Source organism: Staurois parvus, unplaced genomic scaffold (assembly GCF_062004578.1).
Source record: "Staurois parvus isolate SC_StPar_1 unplaced genomic scaffold, SC_StPar_1.0 ptg000030l, whole genome shotgun sequence".
NCBI classification, from domain to species: Eukaryota; Metazoa; Chordata; class Amphibia; order Anura; family Ranidae; genus Staurois; species Staurois parvus.
The window spans coordinates 315,619-325,243 of NW_028317826.1; positions in this window are offsets into that span (position 1 = coordinate 315,619).

The following is a 9,625-nucleotide window of genomic DNA, read 5'->3' on the forward strand; positions in this document are numbered from 1 at the left end:
CATTTATATATTTAGCAAATTATTTTCTGGTTGAGTGCCAATCAGGTCTCAGAGATTGCACATTGCAAGCAATGTGGAAATTTATCTGAATAGCACACTTCATCACTAAATACATAAAACTGGGATCCCACTACTACAGTGCTTTGCTACTGGCGGAATTATACGTCTCTCTGCCACTAGATAATGCAGTAAGTGAACACATAATGACATTTCTATCTTAAAAGAGAATATGCTGGCTGTATTTATGAACTTCTTTAAAGTGGTTGTTAACCTCAATCACCTCAGATCTCATACATGAAATATGAAAAAAGCATATCCCTCTATAGCAGTGGTTCTCAACCTGTGGGTCGCGACCCCTTTGGGGGTCGAATGACCCTTTCACAGGGGTCGCCTAAGACCATCGGAAAACACATATTTCCGATGTGTAAAGAGCAGCTACTGTGTAGAAAGCAGCTGCTGTGTTGAAAGCAGCTACTCTGTTAAAAGCAGCTACTGTGTTGAAAGCAGCAGTATTGGAGGTAAAACGACACTCATGAATTATAATTACTGGGTAAATAATTTTATGGTTGGGGGTCACCACAACATGAGGAAGTGTATTAAAGGGTGACGGCATTAGGAAGGTTGAGAACCACCGCTCTATAGTGTGTACTTGTCACAATCCAGAGCACTAAGCGTCATTTCTTTCTGCTGCCTTGTTCCTCTGCTATCTGCATGAGTCACTTCTGAAAAGATTTCTTGCCACTAATAGAAAAAAAATTGACAGGGGAGGGACCTCCAGCACACAGCCTGTGATTGACAGCTTCAGCTCTGTTCCTATGTGCTGTGTAAAGGGGGTGTGTCTCTTCCTTCCAATCAGGGCTTGCAGCTCCCCCCACTAAGCTCTACGGAGTGTAACTTCAGCTTCCCTGCTGTTCAGAGCTGAGAGATCCTATATAAATCCTGCACTTTCAAAGGCTGTAAAGAAGAGAGGGCTCAGATAAATAGGTACAACTAATGTAGGAGGATTTGTTTCATCTGTTTAAGTGTGCACAAGGTGTCAAGGAATTAAAGTGTTTGTTCACCAATGCCAGATGTCTGCCAAGCAAAATAGGTGAGTTGGAAGCTTTGGTGCATGAAAAGAATTATTATTTAATTGGTATTGCTGAATCTTGACTTCATTCTTCGCATGACTGGGCCATTAATATTTCTGGCTATGTTCTCTTTCGGAGAAACAGGGTAAATAGGAAAGGTGGTGGTGTCTGTCTCTATGTGAGAAATGACCTCAGAGCGAGTGTGAAAGAGGACCTAGTTGATGGAGAGTGTGATGAGGCTGAAGTATTATGGGTGGAACTGCACATGGGGGTGCGTACTACAAAGGTAATTGTTGGAGTTTATTATAGGCCACCCAGTGTTAATGAGGAGGTGGAAACTCAGCTCCTTGCACAGATCGAAAGGGCTGGGACAGTGATAATAATGGGGGATTTTAATTACCCAGAAATTTACTGGAGTAATTATTATTATACAGTATTTATATAGCGCCAAAGGGTATGCTCAGCGCTGTACAATAGCAAGGGGGACAGAACATGAGACAAGACAGTAACAATACAATACACGAGGGGTTGGAGGCCCTGCTCTTTGGAGCAGGGCCCTCAAACCCCTCATGTAATGGTACTGCAGGAACAGTTAAAGGGCAAAAAAAATGTATAAACCTACTACATGACAATTTTAGGGTACAGTTCATAGAGGCCCCAAATAGGAATGATGCTCTACTGGTCCTGGTAATCTCAAACCATGCAGAGCTTATTATGAATGTTCATATAAAAGAACATCTGAGTAGCAGTGACCGTAACATGAATTAATTTATTGTTAGCTGTAAACAGCAAGCACATACGGGAAAAATAAAAACACTCAATTTTAATAGAGCTAATTTTCCAAGGCTGAGAGCTGCTCTCCAAGACTTAGACTGAGAGGGAATATTGGCATCAATGAACACAACACAGAAATGGGAGTTCTTCAAAAAGACTGTATGTGAACACACTGCAAAATATATTCCCATGGGCAACAAGTTTAAAAGGCTAAAAATCAAACCTATGTGGCTTATGGCCAAAGTTAAAAAGGCTATAGGTAATACGAAAAGAGCTTGTATTAAATATAAAACTGAAGGAAAGCTATCATCATATAAACATTACAAAGAATATAAGAGAATATGCAACAATTGAAAACGAACGACAGATTGCAAAAGATAGCAGGACATACCCCAAAAAATTCTTAAAATATATTAATAGTAAAAAGGTTCGGTCCAAGCATGTAGGCCCTTTACAAAGTAATCTAGAGTGGGTGACTGGGGACAAAGAGAAGGCAAATTTATTACATACCTTCTTCTGCTCTGTGTATACAAAGGAGCATGAGGGAGCTCTTGTCCATAATGGGCATGGTATTGACACAGCTCCAGATGATCCACATTGTCTCACAATTGATATGATCCAGAAATATTTAGACAGAATAAATGTGAACAAAGCACCTGGACCCAATGGCATACACCCACAGGTCCTTAAATAATTGAGCTCTATCATTTCAAAGCCATTGTTTCTAATTTTTAGGGACTCTTTATTGACTGGCATAGTACCACTGGATTGGCGTAAGGCAAATGTGGTGCCAATATTTAACCACTTGCGCTATAGCCGAATGATGGTTGTCCAGTTCTGGGAAGGTGTCATATGATGTCCTCCCAGAACACGCCCTTCCGCGCACCCCCCGTAATCTCTGTGATTGCTGTGTCTTACAGACAGAGCTGATCACATGATGTGGTAAAAGGCCAATCACAGTGGCCTCTTACCACGTTATCAGCTGTCACAGCGTGAGGAAAGTACTGCCGATAACCATCAATTATCAGAGGACGGATCGGCACTGATGATCAGTGCCCAGCAGTGCCACCCACCTATGCCCAGCAGTGCAACCCATCTAGGTCCAGCAGTGCCACCCACCTAGGCCCAGCAGTGCCACCCACCTAGGCCCAGCAGTGCCACCCACCTGTGCCCATAAGTGCCTAGTAGTGCCGCCCATCTGTGCCCAGCAGTGCCACCCACCAGTCAGTGCCCATCATTGTGACATATCAGTGCCAGCTCATTAGTGCCGCCTATCCATACCCATCAGTGCTGCCTATCCGTGCCACCTCATCAGTGCTGCCTAACAATGTAGCCTCATCAAAGCAATCAGTGAAGGAGAAAAATTACGTTTGCAAAATTTTATAATAGAGCAAAAAAGTTTTTCTTTTATTTTTTGAGCTATAAACAAATTAAGAAACACCCAGTGGGGATTAAATATCACCAAAAGAAAGCTCTATTCATGTGAAAAAAAATTATAAAAATTTAATATGGGTACAGTGTTGTATGACCGCACAATTTTCAAAGTGCGACAACCTGGGCAGGAAGTTCCCAGTAGGTAAGTGGTTAAAAATGGGTCAAAAACGTTACCAAGTAATTATAGACCTGTTAGTTTAACATCTATAGTGGGGAAGATACTGGAGAGTTTAATAAAAGACCACATAGATGAGTACTTGCTGGGAAAAAATATTTTACGCAACAGACAGCATGGATTCATGAAAGACAGAAGTTGTCAAACAAATCTAACTTTTTTTTATGAGGAGGTGAGTAAAACCTTGGACAGTGGAGTGGCGGTGGATGTGGTATACTTGGAATTTGCAAAAGCGTTTGACACAGTTCCCCACACACGGCTAATGTGTAAGGTAAAGTCTACAGGCTTGGAAAAACCTGTATGTAAATGGGTAGAAAACTGGCTAAAAGATCGTATTCAGAGAGTAGTGGTTAATGATTCATATTCTGAATGGTCTAGGGTTGTTATTGGTGTACCCCAAGGTTCAGGGTTGGGACCCTTACTTTTTAATATATTTTTAAACTATATAGGGGCTGGGTTTAAAAATACTGTTTCAGTCTTTGCAGATGACACCAAGCTGTGCAGTGAAATAATGTCCTTACAGGATGTCTCCAACTTACAAGCTGACCTCAATGCTCTGTTTAATTGGGCAACTACAGTGCATCCAGAAAATATTCACAAAACTTAACTTTTGCCACATTTTGTTGTGTTACAGCCTTATTCCAAAATTGATTAAATTTATTTTTTTCCTCAACATTCTACTAACAATACCCCATAATGACAACGTGAAAGAAGTTTGTTTTGAAATCTTTACAATGCCTTGGTGCCTTTAGCACCAATTACAGCCTCAAGTCGTTTTGAGTATGATGCTACAAGCTTGGCACACCTATATTTGGGCAATTTCTAGCATTCTTCTTTGCAGTACCTCTCAAGCTCCATCAGGTTGGATGGGGAGCGTCGGTGCACAGCCATTTTCAGATCTCTCCAGAGATGTTCAATTTGGTTCAAGTCTGGGCCACTCCAGGACATTCACAGAGTTGACCCGTAGCCAGTCCTTTATGTGGGCTGTGTGCTTAGGGTCATTGTCCTGCTGAAAGATGAACCATCGCCACAGTCTAAGGTCCAGAGCCCTCTGGAACAGGTTTTCATCAAGGATGTCTCTGTACATTTCTGCCTTCATCTTTCTTTCGATCCTGACTAGTCTCCCAGTTCCTGCCCCTGAAAAACATCCCCACAGCATGATACTGCCATCACCATGCATCACACTGTAGGGATGGTATTGGCCAGGTGGTGAGCGGTGCCTGGTTTCCTCCAGACATGATGCTTGGCATTCAGGCCAAAGAGTTCAATCTTTGTTTCATCAGACCAGAGAGTTTTGTTTCTCATGGTCTGAGAGTCCCTGAGGTGCATTTTGGCAAACTCCAGGTGGTTGCCATTTGCCTTTTACTGAGGAGTGGCTTCCGTCTGGCCACTCTACCATACAGGCCTGATTGGTGGAGTGCTGCAGAGATGGTTGTTTTTCTGGAAGGCTCTCCTCTCTCCACTGAGAAACACTGGAACTCTTTCAGAGTGACCATCGAGTGCTTGGTTACCTCCCTGGCTAAGACCCTTCTCCCTCGATCGCTCATTTTAGCAGGGCGGCCCGCTCTAGGAAGATTCCTGGTGGTTCCAAACTTCTTCCATTTACGGATGATGGAGGCCACTGTGCTCATTGGAACCTTCAATGCTGCAGAAATATTTCTGTACCCTTCCCCAGATCTGTGCCTTTATACAATCCTGTCTCAGAGGTCTACGGACAATTCCTTGGACTTCATGGCTTGGTTTGTGCTCTGACATGCACTGTTAACTATGGGACCTTATATAGGCAGGTTTATGCCTTTCCTAATTATGTCCAATGATCTGAATTTCCCACAGGTGGACTCCAGTCAAGTTGCGGAAACATCTCAAGGATGATCAGTGGGAACAGGATGCACCAGAGCTCAATTTTGAGTGTCATGGCAAAGGCTGTGAATACTTATTTACATGTGGGGTTTTATTTGCATTTTTATTTTTAATAAATTGCAAAGATTTCAAAATGACTTTCTTTCATGGGGGGGTACAATTGGGGGAATCAATGGTGGAGAAGGATCTGGGAGTTCTGGTAGATCACAAGCTTAATAATGGCATGCAATGCCAAGCTGCAGCTTATAAAGAGAGCAAAATCTTATCTTGTATTAAAAGAGGTATAGACTCCAGAGAGAGAGATATCATATTACCCCTGTACAAATCATTAGTAACACCTCATCTGGAATATGAAGTTAAATTTTTGGCACCAATTCACAAAAAAAACATTGAGGAACTGGAGAAAGTGGCAACCAAAGGCATAGAGGAGCTCGGCTATGAGGAAAGATTAGAGAAACTGAATTTATTCTCTCTTGAGAAGAGGAGATTAAGGGGGATATGATCAACATGTATAATACAAAAGGGGGGATATGATCAACATGTATAAATACATCAGTGGGTCATATAGTGAATTCGGTGTAGAGCTATTCACCCTGAGGTCATCACAGAGGACAAGGGGGTACTCTACGTCTGGAGGAAAAGAAATGTAATCTCCAAACATGGAAAGGTTTCTTCACATTAAGAGCTGTGAAAATGTGGAATAGACTCACTCAAGAGTTGGTTCTGGCCAGTTAAGTGGATTGCTTTAAAATAGGCCTGGATTCTTTCTTGGATACACAGAATATAACTGGATACTAACATTTATAGGTAAAGTTGATCCAGGGAATATACGATTGCCTCTCAGGGGATCAGGAAGGAAGTTTTTCCCCTGCAGGAGCAAATTGGATCATGTTTTACTGGTATTTTTGCCTTCCTCTGGATCAACTGTGGGTATAGGATTATAACTTTTTTTTTTTATGGTTGAACTGGATGGACTTTTGTCTTTTTTCAGCCAGACTAACTTTGTAACTATCTCTGTGTATCAAGTGATGCTTGTCACTTCACTGAGTATACTATATGTAAGGATTTACAAGCAGTTTAAAGTGGATCTTTCAATTATTTTAGAAATCTTTATAAATATATTTGTGACGTATAACAACAGTATAACTTTTCAAAAATGATTAAAAAGGCCATCAAATGATAATACCTTGGGTAGGGATGATGTCATTAGTCTGCTGCATGCAAGCGGAAACATCTCCAGTCCCTTCTCCTAGTGCAACATTCTAAACTTGTAGCAAAATGGAGAAAGAAAGATGTGCAGGGCACGCTGATGATACCACAAGAGGTCCTTCTCATATAATCTCTGGGACACCAGTTCAAGGAAGGGAGGGGGGATAACCAGCTGGAAGACGTCTAGAGAGCACTCACAGAATGGATGTGTAATTCAAGCTCATCACTCCCATTTAGTCATGATGGATGATGGCTGGTCTACTGTCACTGCTCTTTCCAAACCTCATACCTTGGGCAACAGCTATGGGAAGGATGCCTTAGCAAGATAGCTGCCATGCCTCCGAGACCAACTTGGAATGCACACGCCAGAAGTGACGTCAAAGGGTTCCTTATTTTGGAGTGTGTGCAGAGCACCTTTATCAGAACTTGATAATTGATGACCTTGAATTACACATCCATTCTGTGAGTGTTTTTAACCATTGTCTTTTGAATAAATATTGATGTTACTGCACTTAGAGGCGCCTTCTTTATTCTTTATAAAGTTGTAGCAAATCAAAAGGTGAGAGGCTGCAGCAGGGACTAATCTTCTTCCTGAATTATAAACACAGGCCAGGCATTGCACAGGTATCAGGGTTGACATGACTGTGTCCTCTCTCAGTCAAGACCCTGGATGTTGCCTAAATAATGATAGCTCCATCCTTCTAATGTGAAAGGGAGATGGATGGCTTTGCCAAGGTGAGTACTGTGACTTTTGTGAGAGGTGACAATTACTTTGTGTTACACTAGCACATTACTTAGCATGTACTAACTTCAATATGAAAAATATAACTGATGCTAGGCCCACTTTAAGCCCTAATTTCACATTAAAGCTGAATACAGGAAAGAAATATCAGGTGCCAAATTCAGCTGTTTTAAAGCCTAAGTCCAACTTTTGGAAAAAAGAAGAATAAATGCACCCATATTAATTAAAAATATGTGCATTTATTTATTGTTTACATAGGAACTTATTAAGAATTGCAACCACAATCAGTGGATCAGCACAGACTCCTGCGGATTCTTTCTTGATCGAAATTTGGTCAGTTCAGCAGGGCTGAATTTTGATCAGTATTTGGCCGGTCCTGCTCAACACAAGTTGATCGTTTTGTTGACTTCTATCAAAGGGACATGCTGGAAACAGATGTCAATCAGCAAATTGGCTGCTTCTACTGATCAGTATATTCTGACAACGGTGAGTCCCGCTGTCATAATGCAACGTTCCAGTGGAGGAGAGTCCTCTATCAACCTCAGTTGTGTGGATGGAGGAGTCTCTTCATTTATTGTTCAGCCAGTGGCCTGAAGAAAAAAAAAAATGAAAAAAAAAAACAGCTGTCTATTGCCAAATTGCAATTTACAAATTGTAAAATCCAATTTCTATCAGAATGTTTTATTTAATGTTGTATAGAGTGAGGAAAGGTTAGTAAATTTGCCTTCTTCACTCACTCTATTCAAAATTTTTAAATAATGCCAGGAGCTGGGCTTCAACAAGATCCTAAACTGTGGAAGCTATGCCCAAAAAAAAAAAAAAAAAAAGACTAGCTAACAGCAGCAGTTAGTCACCAGTAATGCATCTTTTCCCTATTACTGACTTACCATACCTTGCTCAGCATGGTGTGTGTTTGGAGGAGCCATCTTAGTAAAGGCATGGCTTTGCTTTGTCTTGTCACACAGGTCTCTTCCCCTGTCACTGTTTCTCGGCGATAGCCGGGTTCCGGTGGGGTATATCCAACAAGGACGCGGTGATCGACATCTGTAGCCAACGGCGGCGCGTGTAGGGCAGCATATGTGCGCCCCTTACCCAGAGATGCAAATTATGTGTATATATATATATATATATATATATATATATATATATGATTTTGCACAGCCCTGCCGCCTTGTAGCAGTATTTCTGCTATAGGGCAGTGGGGAAGCAGTTAAGGCAAGTGATACAATTTTCAGGGTACTGCTTAGAGAAAATAAACACTTCTGGGTTTTCCTTACAAGAAAATCTTAAGTTTTGAATTCCGGTCCAATTTAACAAAAATCAAGACAAATCTGATGCCGTTGATGGTCTCAGCAATGCTGCCAATCACTACAGAGAGTAGACGTGAAGAAAGACAAATCACACGGTGTTTTATAACTGGTGGTAAAAGTTTATTATTCAAGTTTAGATGTAACAGACATTTTTACTGCCTGATTTTTTTTTTAATTCTTTTAATGCAATAGAAATACACGGAGAACATGTTTGTGGGGGAAAAAAAAAACAAAAAACATGCAGAATGAAGAAACAAAGAAAACAAATACTCTGAGGAGACAAACATGAGACAGGTAACTTTTATCAGGACTAAATGTTTTTATCTTTTTTTCCAAAACGTAACAGGTTTGATAGAAAGAAAACTTGCTGGTGCGTACTGATTAATAAAAAAAATGAACAATGAAGTTCTATAATACAGTGGCATATTGAGATGTTCCACACTCCCTATGCCATTTCCAAGGTGCTTTTAAAGCACAGTATCTTTTTTTTTTTTTAGAATACTTTTTTTTTTTTTAAATCAATTACAAAAGCCTAGAAATTGATCGTCTGAAAAAGACCAGTTCCAATGGAATTTAAATTAATAAGTACATATGTTCTACATACATACCACTTGCAGCATATTCTGTTAAAATCAGCGACAATCTAGTCCAAGTCACTGTTGGTCTTCATAGCAAACTGGCCTGGTTGACACAATCAACCTCAAAGCCATTGGTTACCTTGTAATATGCTTTACATTTTTTAACTAACAAAACATAAGTCTGTACCTGCAAGTAAAAGGAGTAATTAAAAAAAAAAAAAGTTAAATAAACCCGGTTTTTAGTTTTGATACTGGTGAAGTAATCTGCCTAGTATGGCTCATATACATAAGTCTGGTTTTACTTACAAGTATATAGGACATCTAGCTTGTGAGGTCATTCATTTTAAATAACAGCTACATCCAATAAACTGTTTAACAGACATTACATTTTCTCTTATAAATCTAAATATTTATATACTCCATGTTTTTTTTTCTTAAATGGCATATTAATGTACACAACATATAATCAATAA